We start from the raw sequence: 17,077 nt of genomic DNA on the forward strand, positions 1-17,077 counted from the left end.
CTTATCCAACCACCATCTTTCACCACAAGGCATGTCCTTATGGCTGTCATTTAAAATCCCACCTCAGCTTTTATTTTTTCCAGGTTGCTGCAGTTTTAATGCCTATTTTCAGAAGCAGGATGAATCTGAGATACACAATCTGCCAGTTGACCTAGCTTCTTACAATTCAGTGATTCATTTCAAAATCTCTCCCTGTGAATCTTGAGAAATCAAGCTTAAGGATAGTGTTAAGTTGTACAGAAGGTCTTTGTTCTTCCCACTTTTGGCTAAATTAGAATCAGTTTGTCTTGGACTTATTCTAAGCCTTTCTACTAGAACTTACCGAGATCTTTTATTTCCTAACTGTATTTAAATTTTCTTTTTAATGTAAGTCCTTGAGAGGTGGCTTTTGTCCTCCAAAGGGGTAGTAGCCTCATCATACAGCTGGAAGTGCCCTTCTTCTCCTCAGTTCTTCCTGCAGCTCCCAACTTGAAGTCCACCCCCCTCCTGGAGGCCTTCCTTCAGCACCAGCAGCTAAACACACCTGTTTTTGAGGCTCCCACGCCTCCCCCAACAAATGAAAAGCCAAATCAAGGGCCCAAATTTGCAGAATAATTAAAATTATATCATTTGTCTATCACAATGAAAGATACAATGGGACTCAAATTCACTGACACACAAGAAGATGGAGAATTCATTAAAAGAACATGTAGCATAGAAGCTGAGTCCTGCGGTGTGGTGGTGAGGTCCTGGCACAGGACTGATCAGAGCCGCAAGTGTGACATCTTTCGGTCTGTAAGTTGCCCCCTGCACCTTTGCAAGGCTCTGCAGCATTGGGAATGGGAGGCCCTTTGAAATGAGAGGCCTGGCCAAACACTGCTGGGTTTTCTCTGTGTTCAGTGGATCTTTTTCCCCATTGTTCACCAGCACAGTGTCCTGTTCATTTCCTTTAAAGCATATCTTCCAATTTGTAACTATTTTACTTACTTTACCTGTTTGCATTCTGTGCCCTTTCCTTGCCCCCACCAGAATGTAAACTCCATGAAGGTGGGGTACATGTAGTATGTAATGCAGTCTCCTGGTCTCCCCAGCAGTCTCAGTGCCTGGCCTCCTGTAGACCCTGTGAGAGTGGCAGTGCCATTCGCAGGGCCTGTCGGTGGTAGGGTTGGGTAGGTGTGAGCAATCCACCACACCTGAGGGCATGGAAGATGGTCCGCTAGTCCTGCCGTGTTGGGCAGTGGTTTAACACCAAGGCCAACCCCCAGTCTGGCAACTGAACTGTTTCATGCTGTTTATCAGCAGTGCCCCTCCTCAGCTCCACGAGCTGCTTGGGTCTGTGGTTGAGCTAAGTTTATTCAGTTTCAATAATAAATATAAATAAATATGAAGGCTAAATAAATGCATAAGACTTTTGCCCCTTGGTCTTTGTTTTCCTGTTGGTCTCTATCTCTTTCATGTTCTCATATGACTGTACTGACCCATCCCTGATTCTCGCTGGGTTCCTGTTTCCCAGAACCTCCTTCTTTCACTCTAGCCATCACTCATCTGTGATCTCTCAAGTTGGATCCCCATTGTCAGTACCGGGGAGCCTCTACTTGTGATCATAAGACTCCATCATGTCAATGACCTCTCATGCTATTGCATTATGGTAGTCCACCCTTATCTTCAGGTGACCATTCCAAGACCCCCAGTGGATGTCTGAGACCACGAATGGTACAAAACCCTGTATACCTATATATACTATGTTTTTTTCCTATACATACATGCCTATGATAAAGTTTAATATAAGTTAGGCACAGTAAGAAATTAATGACAACAATAATAAAAATAGAACAATTACAACAATATCCCAGCATCACTACTCTTATGCTTTGGGGCTTTTAATAAGTACAATACAGGTTCCGTGAACACAAGCACGCAGTCCCTTGGCAGTCGATCTAATAAACAAACTCGCTGCCAAGTGACTAATGGGCAGGGAGTGTGGACAGTGCAGACACACTGTACAAAGGGAGGATTCACATCCCAGGCAGGACAGAGCAGGATTTCATCACACTCAGAGAGCATGCAATTTAAAGTTGATGAATTGTTTATTTCTGGAGTTCTCCATTTAATATCTTCTGACTCCCAATTGACTTTGGGTAACTGGAACCATGAAAGCAAAATTGTGCATAAGGAGTATTACTGTGTTTGGTCTTTCCATGTTAAATTAAGTATTTAGATCAAACATAGGGATTGGAAATGTGAATTCTGGAGCCAGGCAGCCTGGGTTCAAGTCCCAGCTCCACCAGTGGCAAGCTAGAAATCCTTGTGTAATTTGCTGGGACTGTCTGTGCCTCAGTTTTCTCACCTGTAAAATAAGGATAGTAATTGTATCTTCTTCAGAGAGTTGTTGTAAGGATTAAATGCCTTAATCCATGAAAACACATGTGACAATACCTGGCATATGGTAGGTGGTCAACATGGGTCAGCTTCTGTATGGTCTTACACATTAATGCATTTGGCTCAGAAGAAGTCTCCTAGAGTCCTCTTCCTAGGTGCTAAGAGCCTTCCATTGTGTGTGAGGCTTTCTCTGTGTTGAAATGTGTGTTTAAAATAAGGACTTGGGCCGGGTGCGGTGGCTCACGCCTGTAATCCCAGCACTTTGGGAGGCCGAGGTGGGCGGATCACGAGGTCAAGAGATCGAGACCGTCCTGACTAACACGGTGAAACCCCGTCTCTACTAAAAATACAAAAAATTAGCCGGGCGTGGTGGCGGGCGCCTGTAGTCCCAGCTTCTCGGTAGTCTGAGGCAGGAGAATGGCGTGAACCCAGGAGGCGGAGCTTGCAGTGAGCCGAGATCGCGCCACTGCACTCCAGGGTGACAGAGCGAGACTCCGTCTGAAAAAAAATAAAAAATAAAATTAAATAAAATAAGGACTTGACAAGAGCTGCTCACTGCCCAGGAGAGGTGGAACCTGGCGCAGTAAGCCCTGGGGTTGGACAGCATCTCTGTTCACCCAGCTCAGTGGGGGTGGCCCCTGCCTCAATTCCTGGTGGGCTGCATTGTCTCACACTTGGTGGAAGCCCTGGGGAGAGGAAGGGACATAGCCAAGGAGACCTGGAGCCTGTGGCGGCCTAAGCCTCCAGCAGAGGCCAGAAGGCAACAGGCTTTGATGTGCTGCCAGGCTAAGAATGGGGCAAAATGCCAAGGAACAGAGTGATTGGCACCTCAGGCCTGCTGTCTCTGAATTATCATCTGCTTCTAGAGTTGCAAAGGCAGGTGTTGTCCTGAGAGACAGGCAGGGACAGATGCCACACATGCAGGAGCATGGCAGACGGATTCAAGCTGTGACCCTCCAGAGACCACAATGATGGCTGGGTCCTCCATGCCCCCTTGGATCTCAAACCACCGGGCAGGTGACTGTCAGCCTTCCTGCACCGTTACCACCCGCGTAGTTACCTGTCTGTGGGCAGCTTCTCCCGAGCAGTTCTCCAAGTGGCCAGCAGATGGCGGTATTTCTCCTGTGTTCCAGCCAGAGGCTTTCAATTGGCGTAGCATTTCCACTGCTGAGAACCAGGGAGAATTAAGTACTGGTAACATTTTGAAAATAAAATGTAGCAGGCAAAATACCTTGGAGACCACAAATTGGGAGAGCCTTTTAATTTTTTAAATTTTTCAGAAAAAAGATGAAATATACATTAGAATTTACAAAACACTTTTATATTCATTATCTCACCGTAAAAAGGGAAAAGATGAAAATCAGTTTTAACCCCCTTTTGGAAAACAGGTAGGCTGCAGCTGAGTCTTCCATCTGCATGATTGTTAGACTGTAAATTAGATCACTCGGTGCTAGTATGTGACAATATTATTATTGCTGTAATGATATTGATAATGAGAATATCAGAAATAATAGCTGCTATTTATTAAATGCCACTATGGGCTAAGCATTTTACATGCATTATCTTGTTTAATCCATAGAATAACAACACGATGCAGGGATACACAGTGATTTACTGTTGAATCTTGAGACTATAGCAGCAGCCTCGTGCGTATTGTCCCAGAAGTAACTCAGCATCACCAGACAAAAGCCACCAAGAGTTAACTCACAGCGGGATTCGTCCTCTCAAATAAAAACATGCCAACCTGTCCCTTTTGCTTAGAATTTAATTCTGCTACTATTTTCCTATGTCCTGGTTAGCGGAACATACTATATATTACATTAATAATAACAGCAACAACAATAACAACTATCATTTATTCAATGCCTAGTATGTGCCAGGTGCTATTCTAAGAAAATCTTAAAACCTCACAGCAGCATTACTGGGTAGGAACTTTTAATCACCACTTTACTGACGAGGGAAATAAAGCTCAGAGAGGTCTGGCAGTACTTCTAAAGTCACACAGCTAGCAAACAGCAGTTAACTCCAGGGCTAGGAATCTGTCACTAAGTTAATGACCCTCGTGTCTTAATTGTCTGAATGAATTTCCTACTGTATATTCCGTGGTTTCATCGCAGCGTCATCATTAGTCTGACGTTCTGCTTGTAAGAGCATTTTCTTGATGTTCCATTCTTTGCCATGGGATTTTTTTTTTTTTTTTTATGGTGAGTTTTGCCTCTGAGCTGGTGTCCATGCTAATTCCAAACCAAAAATACAGTCCCAGTTGGTGAGTCCAGATTGGTGTTAGGGACACACTCCATATCCCAAGATAACCCTGTATTTCTAAATTATTGGAGGGATTTGACTGTTTGGCAGAGCAAATGGGCATGCAAGATGTTCGTCTCAGCAGAGTTATTTTACGTCTTTTTTGAGTATGTCTCTTTTCTCTGGCTCAGAAGAAAGGGCGCTGTAGGATGACTATAACTAACAGTAATTTATTATATATTTTAGATAGCTAGAAGAGAGGCTTTTGAATATCCCCAACAGAAAGAAATGATTGATGTTTGAGTTGATGTATGTGAATTATCTTGATTTGACCTCTATACATTGTACATATTGTAACTTCATGTTATACCCCATAAGTATGTACAATTATTATTTATCAATTAAAAATAAAAAGAAGCAAAGGGCACTTTGCTTCCTTCCTCAGCAGGTGTCTCATGGCCAGCACTGGCCGGAGTGTCACAGTTCTGAAGCCTTAACTTAGATCTCTCTCTGTTGTTCTCTCCCCTCCTCCCCTCTCCCCTTTGTCCCTACTCCACTTTCCTTCCTCTCTTGTGCACTCTATTTCCAGACACACTTTTGGGTACCCCATTTGGATGAGAAAATACAGGTTAGGTGTACATATCAGCTTCCTGTGTGCTGTCAAACTTTCTTTATAACATTTGGATTTTGGAAGTGCCTCATGGGTATATAGGATGGATTTTTGCCAGAAGGGCTTATTTTCAGGTCTCGTGAATACCTCTATCAGGTGAAGACAGCTGTCTCTTAAAACTCAAGTAATAGTGCCTGAGGCCTGGTTAGAAATCCTGTTGTCTCTGCAAATGGGACTGTGGCTGGTATCTGGGTTCCCCGTTCTCAGCCTTCACATCCCAGTTCCCAAAAGTCTCAATTCCCAAGGCTCAGGTGGACCACTTCCTTCCTTTCTGCTGCCAGAGGAAGACATCCTATTTTAGGGGCCACCCTCCAAGTCAGGAGCTGCCATCAGTACTCAGACGGTAGTACCAGCTGCAGAATGCATTTCAGAGCTCAGGGAGCCTTGAGGCAGGACAGGCTGGAGGTTTCCTGCAGTCAGTTTACCAGGAGAATGTTTTCAGAGTGGGGTCTGTGGAATGTTATTGGCTACCACATGTACGTAGGCATATGTGCGCTCTCTCTCCCTCTTTTTCTTTTTTTTTTCTCTCTCTCTCTCACTCTGTCACACACACACACACGCACACACACACACAGTCACACTGCTACAACCAGGATACAAAATGGTTCCCTGGCTGAGCAAGCCCCGGGAACATTGGATTAAACTGTTTTCTCTCAAAGGTCTTAATTCTAAAAAAGGGTCACAGCTTGGAGGGTTTTCTACATTTTTTTAGGCCAAGGAGTCTCTTCTGGCAGACCATGTCATGGGGCTGGTCATCTGTGGAACACACTTTTGGAAACTCTGCACTTGAGATATAGTTGTAAGTGCTAGTTCTTGTCTAAAGGCAGAAAAGTACCTCTTTGCCAAACACCCAGCTCAGCCCTTGAGGAGGGAGGCAACCGGATGTAGCTGTGCTGTGTGCCACTCCCTTGGAATGAGCAATGCCCAGGCAAGACCAGGCCCCTGTGTCAACAACCGATTACTCTCTTTAGTGCACTTCTCAGTGTGGGCTTCAGTCCCCACACTCCATGTTTTCCCTAGGGGTCCACAAGTTCACTCTGTGCGTCATTGTCACTTAACCTCAGGGTAGCTTTTGGGGCTGGCCTTATCTTCTGAGAGTTCCCATTTTGGCAGAGCTTCTGAGCTCTTCCACCAGCATCATGGTCTCCATGTATGCCTGGATGCAGCTCTTCTAATGAGACTGATCCCAAAGCTTGGAAACCTCCATGGTACTAGTCTGGCACTGCCAGCACCATGCCATGGTGTTCCTCCCAGAGCAGGGCAGGACTGACACTCAGGACATTACTGGGATTGAATATCAGACACCATGACTTCCTTTGTATGGCCCTGCCCACGCCTCTCTGTCCTCGGGCCACTTCAGGCCCTGCGGACCAGATACTTCTTGCCTCCCTGCAAATCTTTCATGAAAAAAAACAGCCCCGCTATAACAGGGCTACAAAAGGCAAAGGTAGCAGTCTAGTTTGGGGTCTTCTTAGAAGCAGTAGGTTTGGGGATTGGGTTGGGGGAGGCCTCTAACATCTTAGCCCAGCATCTTGGGACAGTGGATGTTACTACCTCGTGACTGTTGTTAACCTGACCTTTCCTACATCTGCCCTAATACAGAAACTAGGACTCTGTATCTCATCTCTGTCATCCTACAGTGAGGTGATTGCAGAGATCCTGCACTGATGTGAAGCCCATCTGGGATCTCTAGACACAAGGCCACCGGCATGAGCATGGCAGCCCAGGGAGAATACAGGTGGTGTACCTCTATGCCAAACGGATCAGAATGCTTCATACACGTAGCACAGATTAAAGGCTCCAATGACACCTTGAGTCAGGATTTTAGGAAATGAACAGAGATTGTAAGTCTCTCAAAAGCCACTCCAGACATAAAAACAAAATACAATAAATTATCCTAGACTGGAACCTTTACTAAAGGGAAAATATTGGCCAAAGGGCATCATCCTAACAATTGCCAAAGTTAGAGAATGCACTGTAGGTTACATAAAAATGGTACCTCAAAGTTAAATTTCCTGAATGTGATAACTGCACTGTGGTTACGTAACAGAACATCTTTATTCTTAGGAGGCATACCGTGAAGTATTAAGAGGTTAAGGGACATAAAGTATGCAACCTACTCTCAGCAGTTCATAAAAAATACTAATAAATATCTACAAGATAAATTCTTTAAAATTCATTAATCTGGGTGAAGAATACATTATTTTTGTATCTATTTGTCACACTTTTCTGTAAGTTTGAAAATATTTCAAATATTATCCAAGGGGGTAGTTGTTTAGAGATGAATTTCATCTCTGAGATGTAAAACATGCAAAAATATATCCCAAAACCAAGACCTGCAGAAACTGAGTTGGATATTTGCCCTGGTCTCCTTAGCCCAGGGGTTCCAGTGCTCCATGAGGCCACTCCCCGGAGCTAGATGAAAAGCCAGGCCTCCTGAACAGGTCCTTGATGGGGGGATCTTAGCCTTTTCTCCCTTTAGAGGAGTTGATGGCCAGATGTGGGGAATTCTGGCTGAAAGTAGATGCATAAATGCGAAGATAGCACAACACTACTTTGGTGAAAGTCGGGAAGTCTTTTTGCTTCACCTAACAAGGTCTGCATGTTTTTCTGAATGCTAACCTTATTACAAGGTATATGAACTCCAACCTGGCATTCATAGATCCCCAGAGCCCATGATAATAACTCAAAGGCATGCTACAAAGTAAATGATCAAATTCTATGATCATTTGTTGCCCCATAATTAGAAACTGGCCATCCAGGTATTTCCCCCAATGGTGCCGCTGACCTGCACCCAGACAGACCTATGACCTGTGAGCTGCTGTCCCCACCTGCCTCCCCCATCACCCAGCTCTCCCAGCACTTAGTGCCCAGCCACTGGGTGGAAACTTCCAGTCTTCAGGATCCACCTTGACAACTCCAACAAGTCTGCTTCTGTGTGCTCCTCAGGCTGTCAACAGCAGGGGTGCCAGAGTATAGGGGGGCACCATGAAGTGGTGAAAAGAGCCTCTCCTCCATAGCCTGTCACATTTTGTCGCTGGCACCTCAAGGCCACCCTGTTCACACCCGGAGTCTCCCCATTTATCCTAGGAACTGCGATTCTGCTTTGAGCTGAAATGTTGCCAAGCCTCACATGTAAAAAAATAAATACACAAATAAATCAAAATGAAACAGAAAAAAGACACAAGGATTCTGTCTGCCTGTCACCCCTACGACTGTACAGTCTCAAACTCAGTGCATGATGCCTGCTGAGAGACAAACCTAACACTTTCTGCTTCATCCCCTAGTACTTCCCCCAACCCAGATTTTTCTTTGTCACTGTATATGAAACAGAAACCTGCTCTGCATATTAGTGGATTTAAACAGCTCTCAGGAGATGATGGTAGAGTAGAAACATTACCAGAAGTTGTAGCTGTTCCAACCAAGTGGCCACCTTTTTTGTGTCTGGCTCAGTGCTGAGTGCTTTATGTGATTTATCTCATTCAGTACTTCTAATCATTAAGTTCTATGTCATCCCCATCTTTCAGATGAAGAAACCAGGAAGTTAACTGATGTGTTCAAGATCTCACAGTTAGCAAGAAGTGGAACCTGAACAATTGTCCAGACACATCTGACTCCAAAGTCCATATTCTTCACCCACTATATGATTTTGCTCCCCTCCCTGTAAACTACGGAACTGATGTGGGGCTGGGTGTTTTCTTCTAGCGTCTGGACTCTAGCAAAGGCTGCCCTGCCCAAAATGACCTGTTCCCCAGAATTTCTACAGGGAGAGGCTATAATACCTTTATGAGTCATATTTACCTACACTAATGACTGTTAACAACATTAAAGCTGAAACTTTAAAAACGAGTCAACTTGCAATAATCTAATGGAAGCCAGAACATACCTAACTCATTCCCATTTTAGATTTGACTTTGGGATACATTGAGTATTTTGGAAATGACAGACTCCTCTATTTTGTTGGCTCTGGGTGATTAGACTGAGTTTGCCTTCTGTGGGTTCCCCTGAGTCAAAGGAAAGAGAGGTAGCTCAGAAGCATATGGCATCACCAAGAAAAGTTGGTCTGAGAGTGAACATCTATAACAGAAAGCCCAGAATGTGAATTATTCAAAATTAGACAATATAGATTGCACATGCTTCTTGTTAAATAGATTTCAGGTGAGGAACTTGTTGCTTCTCTGTGCAGTTGAGTTCCTCATCCATGCCCAAAAATATAGGTAGAATTTATGTTCTGACAGATGCTTATTTATCCCGTTTTGTACCCATAATCTACACTTGTCTTAATTTCCTCTCAATTATGCTCAGGCATTAACTAATAACGACTAACTACAACCCCAAATAATTATTGCTATCTGTTCCCTTTGTAAATATAACCCCAGCACAGAGCTAGAAGAATAATGGCATATTTACAGAAGGCAGCTAATTAAACTGAGTTCCAATTGCTTTCACTTTGCCAGAAGGAGCCATTTTCACAGCAAAAATTGGGTGGATGCTTGCATGCTTACCAGGAACAACCTGAGGTAACATAATTCAGGGTTCCCGAGGCAAAAATTCAGTGCAAGACAAATATACACAAGCAATAAAAATCTCATTAAGGAAGATACGAAGATTGTTTTACCGTAGTCCAGCCATTAAAAGGGGGTATCATTTTGGTGGGTTTATTTAAGGAACAGTATATATTTCATTGTTTCATAATGAAAGTAATTGCAAGGGACTCTTAGACAATCCTTGAAGAACATTTTTGTCTTCTGTTTGAATCTTTCTTTTCTAGTTTATGAAACTACTTCACCATCTTTAGCCTCATCATTTCTAAACTTTCTAACAGATCTGAGCATTGTTAAGCCCAATACCCAAAATTGTGAAAGTCCAAACACCCACCCTTACCCCTTCTCCTCCATCTGCTCCTCATTTATTTCAGGAATTTGGTCTTAAGCACAACATGATCTTTCATGTAGAGTATGGATGCTTCTGTGGTGTGATTTCTGGAGTTTAACTCAACTCATTAGCAACAGTCATACGAATGCAAGTTCCTCTGACAAACTTAGGTTGGAAAGCATGTCTTCAGTTTTCTTTCTCTTCTGGGTTTATAGGTTATTCAAACCCAAACCAAACAAACACCTTCCTGAAATAACAACAGAAAAGGAACCCGACACCTTGCATTGTAAAGATGCCAGATGTTGTCTTGTATTAGTCTGTTTTAACGCTGCTGTTAAAGACATATCTGAGACTAGGTAATTTATAAAGATAAAGAGGGTTAATGAACTCACAGTTCCATGTGGGCGTGGAGGCCTCAAAGTCATGGTGGAAGGCTAAAGGCATGTCTTACATGGCGGCAGGCAAGAGAGAATGAGAGCCAAGTGAAAGGGAAAACCCGTTATAAAATAATCAGATCTCCTGAGACTTATTCACTACTATGAGAATAGTATGGGGGAACCGCCCCCATGATTCAACTTATCTCCCACTGGGTCCCTCCCAAAACACGTGGGAATTACAGGAGCTACAGTGCAAGATGAGATTTGGGTGGGGACACAGCCAAACCATATCTCATCTCTAAAGGAAGAATATGTCTTCCTTGTCCTAGCTTTAGGAGAGAAACTCAGGAACGTTTTAGTGCATACTTACCTGGATTACTTAAACAATATTTTCAGTTGCAACACTTTGCTGTGTTTCTGGATGCTGTGCTGAGTTTTCTTCCTGCCTGTGTGCAATTTCTGAATTCATTTCTATCTACTGGAAGTAGTGATTTGGCAGGCATCAGCACTTTTTCCATGTTTAATTAATTCCTCTAATTTTGTGGTAAATGAGAATAATGGGACTTAATTTTGCTATTTATGTAAAATTGATTGGTAATTATGGGGAGCACAGGAGATTTGGCTTTACAAACAAAAATTAAGTGACCTCTCCATCATGGTTCCTTGGCATGCCTCATTCACTCATCAGGGAAAAGCAGAAATGGCAGCAGAGCAGATGCTGGAGGGAGACGAGGGCAGGTTTTGACTTTTGCAGAAGTTGAAATATGGAAATGCGCAGGGTCTTGTTGAAAAGTCCAAATGAACTCAAGCCAGAATCATTCAGAAGATAAGATGTATAGGACAGAAACCTGTTTAACTGTTCTTTATTATCTCATATTTGGCATGATTTGGTCACCTTAATTTCAATATATTCCTATCTTTTGTGTTCTGACCAAACCAGGGATGGGTGGCAGGAAGAAGGTCTCTTCCTAGAGGTGTTTCATGTTAAAGGAAGCTCTCATAAGATGTGGTCTCAAGACAGAAGGTTTTTACAATTATTAATTTCTCTCTTGAAACTGGATGTAGCTCCAGATCTCTGATTCTTGGTAAATGATACTTACATTGTAAAAACTAGTTTGTTACAGGTTGATATCTAGACTTAAATGATGTCTACATCTCTGTGTCTATATCTGTTTCTATAAGTGCCTCTCTCTACACACACACACACACACACACACACACACACACAGAAATTTTGCTTTCAACTCAAGGAGTCTTGGATTAGAAGACAATATACATGAAAATTATTATCATCCCTAAGTATTAAGATTTAGTTATTATCATGATAGAATTTATTTTTAAAGAAATGTGGGCCGGGTACGGTGGCTCACGCCTGTAATCCCAGCACTTTGGGAGGCCGAGGTGGGCGGATCACGAGGTCAGGAGTTCAAGACTAGCCTGACCAACATGGTGAAACCCCGTCTCTACTAAAAATACAAAAATTAGCCGGGCGTGGTGGCGCATGCCTGTAATCCCAGCTACTCAGGAGGCTGAGGCAGGAGAATCACTTGAACCCAGGAGGCGAAGATTGCAGTGAGCTGAGATCGTGCCACTGCACTCTAGCCTGGGTGACAGAGCGAGACTCTGACTCAAAAACAAATAAAAAAAAAGTGGCCGAGCTCAGCGGCTCAAGCCTGTAATCCCAGCACTTTGGAAGGCTGAGGTGGGTGGATCACCTGAGGTCAGGAGTTCGAGACCAGCCTGGCTAACATGGTGAAAGCCTGTCTCTACTAAAAGTAATAAAAAAAAAAAATTAGCTGGGTGTGGTGGCAAGCATCTGTAGTTCCAGCTACTTGGGAGGCTGAGGCAGGAGAATCGCTTGAACCTGGGAGGCGTAGGTTGCAGTGAGCTGAGATTGCACCATTGCACTCCAGCCTGGGTGACAAGAGCAAAACTCTGTCTCCCAAAAAATAAATGAAAATTATTCTGAATAATTTTGTTTTCCTTCTTTTTGGCAGCATCAAAATTCAGTTCCTTGATGGGCAACATTCAGTCTTCTGGCTAGATGACAAGCAGTTCTGGTAGGGTTGTCATAAAGAAAAAGAGGCCGGAGGTTGCAGTGAGCCGAGATCATACCACTGCACTCCAGCCTGGGCTACAGAGCTGGAGTGAGACTCCATCTCAAAAAAAAGAAAAAGAAAAAGAAAAAGAGACAAATCATGCCCCGTTACTGTGCCAGTAGCATAGCATAGACATTCTCAGGTGAAATCAAAGAGACATTACATCCTGGAAGCTGATGTCCAACTTCAAAGACCTGATAAAATGAATTCTTGTGATTTAGCCACACAGAGCTATGGAAAATTATGGACAATATCTCAATTAGTTGATACTTATTACCTACATATTATAACTGTTTATTTTAGGAGCCTGGACAGTAATAGCTGAAATTTTCAAAACTATTACTTAGAAATAATAAGAAATTATTACTTTGAAATAAGATGTGTTTATCTCAGTACCACCCTTCATGGGGATCAGATTTTACCTTATAATGGAATAGACAGGAATATCTGGCAGTATTAATATTCATTTTCCGCCAAGATATTTTTTTCTTCAATAAAGTAATTCACTTCATCTGTGCTTTGTAAATCAATGCAGAGTTTCAGAAAGATTCACATTTAAGAAAGCTTTTGCCTTGGCTAAAACAAGAGCAGAGTGCCCAGAACATAAACACTAGCAACAGGTTGTGCCCTGGGTTGGTAATTTCCCACCTGTGACCCATTTGGAATCAGATCATCAGGGAACAGACTCAGCATTCTACGTGCCTTACAACATTCCATCCATTGAGGTTTAAGGTGGAAAATAGAGTTGAGACAACAAAGAGGCCTAGGGGATCAATTGCAAATACCACTGCATAATGAATAATATTTCCCTAATTTTTTTTATATTGATTCTACACCTATGGTCTCCCAAAACAGTTTTGATAACTTTAAAACTCAGAGGCTCATACTGCCTTCCTGGAAAAGAGATTCAAAGTACCCAGGCAAAAACCCAAATTCATTCTTTCAGATTTATTTTTCTTTCAAAAACCTACTTTCTGGTAAATCAAATCAGATAATCATTTCTGCTTGTTAAAACTATTAAATCAGGAGGTTTGGGGATAGTAGCAACAGTGGCAGCAAAATGTTTGCGTCTTCCTGAATCTTCACATAGAATCAGACTGAAAGACTACTCAGCAAAACCAAAGCTCATGGTTTCAGACCAAAGCAAGGTGACAGGGTATACCTCAAACCTCAAAATGCAACCCAGTATCAGCATTTGTCTAACAGAAAACAGAGGAAAGCAATGGGCATCTGACAGACCAAAGAACAGGAGAACCCCAAAAGAGCCAACAGACACTAGCTGGAATGCACAGCAGGCAGATTTTAAAGTGGCAGCAAAAACGGGGAGGGGTTTTGCTGCATCCCATAACAGATGAGTGCCTGTCAGGACTTAAGGAGCTGGGGCAGTCTTATCTGCATGAACTCTCCACTCTGACTCCCCAGGGTCCCTCCAGGACAGGACTCTGCACCAACGAGAAACTGTTGGGAGTTGAATCAAAATTTAACAGGACAGGGACAATAGATGCAACAGAAAAACAAGATCTGGATAAAAATAGGAGAGAGGAACAGATACAAAGAATCTCAAAAACAGGCCACCGTATTTTTAATACTACGTGAAAACAACTGAAAAGAGAGTTCTATTAAGTAAAAGAAATCTTCTCTGAACCAAGCTTTCTTCTAAAAGTTCAAGGAGAGTAATTTTACATAGATATGAGCAAAAGAAAAGTATCCAGGTCAAATCCCATACAAAATTATTATAACAAAGAAAGAGAATAAATGGTAGAAGATATCCTTATACATGATGAAAACATGCCAGAGATAGATACTCAAAAAACAAAGATAAAAAATTGGGACATTCTGTTTTTTTTTTTAAAAAAAAAGTCTAAAATATGTTGAGAAAACGATATAAGATATAAAAAAAAAACAAATCAAAATTAAAAATATTCAAATTAGGTGACAAAGCTCAAGGAATTAAAATAAAAATAAAAAATCATTTAAAAAATAGTGGCTAAACTAGAAGGAACAAAGGAGTAAATAAACAAAATATAATGCCTTAAGAAATATAGAAGATAAAAGGAGGGAATTTTTTAAAATCAAAAAGAAATGAAGAGATAAAAAGGATTCACATTAAATTGACAAATATTGAAGAGGCAAAGAAGATCCAGTATATAGATAATGGGAGTTTGTGAGAAAGAAAACTGAAGCAAGGAAGAAGAACAAATCTAAAAATATAATTAAGAATTTTATCCTGGAGTTAAAAATTTTTAAAGTGCATATTGTGAAAGACATTTTTTCAATATCAACCAATAGCGAGATATAGCCCAATAAAATGTCTGAACTTTTTTTAAAAATGGAAAATAACATTTGGGCATCCTAACAAAGAGAACCCTTGACTTACAAGGGAAAGAATATCAGATGTCATCAAGACTATTTGACAGCAACATTTTACTTCAGAAGAAAATGGAATTAAGAAGGCATAAGGAAAGTCATCATCCACCAAAATTGACCTTCTAGTGTAAAGGGCATAGACAGTCATCAGTATCCAAATTGGAAAGAAAAGTCACATTAGCCTTGTTTGCAGATGACATGGTCTTATACCTAGAAAAAACTAAAGACTCCACCAAAAAAACCTGTTAGTACTGAAAAACAAATTCAATAAAGTTGCAGGATACAAAATCAACTTACAAAAATTAGTAACATTTATATATAACAATATCAAACAATCTGAAAATAAAAAGAAATCTCATTTACAATAGCTACAAAAATATATAAAATAACTAGGAATCAAGCTAATCAAGGAAGTGAAAGACCTACAAAAGGAAAAGTACAAAGCTCTGGTGAAAGAAATTCAAGAGGACACAAAAAAGTGGAAAGATATTTCATGCTCATGGATTGAAAAAATTAATATTATTAAAATAAGGATACTACCAAAAGCAATTTACATATTCACTGCAATCCCTGTTGAAATATTAATGACATTCTTCACAGATATAGGGAAAAAAATCCTAAAATTTATATGGAACCACAAAAGACTCTGAAGAGCCAAGGCAATCCTGAGCAAAAAGAGCAAAGCTGTAGGCATCATACTACCTGACATCAAATTTACTATAAAGCTATAGTAACCAAAACAGCATGGCACTGATGTAAAAAGAGACACATAGACCAGTGCAACAGAATAGAGAACCTATATGTAAATCCACACATTCACAGCCGACTCATCTTTGACAAAGGCACCAGAAACGTATAATGGAGAAAGGGCAGTCTTTTCAATAAATAGGGGTAGAAAAACTGGATAACTATTATGCAGAAGGAAACTATATATTGTAAATGAAAATCTAATCAATAGATTAAAAGACTTAAATCTAAGGCCTGAAACTATGAAAGTACTAGAAGTAAACATTGGAGATATATTCCAGGACACTGGTCTGGGCAAAGGTTTTTTGTGTAAGACCTCAAAAGCACAGGCAACCAAAGAAAAAATAAGTGGGATTACCTCAAGCTGAAACGCTTCTGCACAGCAAAGGAAACAATCAACAAAGAAAAGAGACAACCCGCAGAATGGGAGCTAATATTTGCAAACTAGGCATCCAACAGGGATTAATGACCAGAGGAGTTCAAACAACTCAATAGCAAAAGGAACAGTCTAACTTAAAAATGAGAAAAAGATATGAACAGACATTTATCAAAAGAATACGTATAAATGGCCAACAATTATGTGAAAACATGTTCATCGCTAGTTGTCAAAGAAATACAAATCAAAACCACAATGAGATCTCATCTCACCCCAGTTAAAATGACTTGTGTCAAGAAGACAGACAATAATAGATGCTGGTGAGGATGTGGAGAAAGGGGAACCCTCATATACCTTCGGTGGGAGTGTAAAACAGTAAGTACAGCCATTGTAGAGAACAGAGTGGAGGTTCCTCAAAAAACCAAACATAGAGCTACCATATGTTCCAGCAATTCTACTACTGGAGAAAAAGAAAGAAAAAAAAAATATATATATATATACATATTTGTGTGTATATATGTGTGTACACACACACACACACACACACACATATATATACTTTTTTTTTTTGAGACAGCGTCTTGCTCTTTAGCTCAGGCTGGAGTGAAGTGGTGCCATCTTGGCTCACTGCAACTTCTGTCCCCCTGGGTTCAAGAAATTCTCCTGCCTCAACTTCCCAAGTAGCTGCCTTAGCCTCCCATGTAACAGGCCAGACGTGATGGCTCATACCTATATTCCCAGTGCTACTGGGAGGCCGAGTTCAGGTGGATAGCTTGAGCTCAGGAATTTGAGACAAGCCTGAACCACTGCACTCCAGCCTGGGCAACAGAGCGAGATTCTGTCTCTAAAGATCAAAAACAAAAAAAGGTAGCAGTGGGAAATGTTATGTGTGCATTTTACCACAATTTAGTTTACAGATGCCTGCCACCACATCTGGCTAAGTTTTTGTATTTTTATTAGAGAC

The 17,077-nt window shown here is 41.4% G+C and overlaps 1 long non-coding RNA gene across 1 annotated transcript in view; it reads right to left on the reverse strand.

Moving 5' to 3' along the window:
- Positions 1 to 1,863: 1,863 nt before the first annotated feature.
- The window catches only part of LOC129532298 (uncharacterized), an 81,044-nt gene continuing 65,830 nt past the window's right edge, over positions 1,864 to 17,077 (reverse strand). The window contains exons 2-3 of the long non-coding RNA XR_008677982.2: positions 3,419 to 3,525; positions 1,864 to 2,856 (exon numbers count right to left, since the gene is read on the reverse strand). This is a non-coding gene — a long non-coding RNA (uncharacterized lncRNA). The remainder of the gene's footprint in view (positions 2,857 to 3,418; positions 3,526 to 17,077) is intronic.

The sequence above is a fragment of the Gorilla gorilla genome, chromosome 2, assembly GCF_029281585.2.
Source record: "Gorilla gorilla gorilla isolate KB3781 chromosome 2, NHGRI_mGorGor1-v2.1_pri, whole genome shotgun sequence".
Taxonomy (NCBI): domain Eukaryota; kingdom Metazoa; phylum Chordata; class Mammalia; order Primates; family Hominidae; genus Gorilla; species Gorilla gorilla.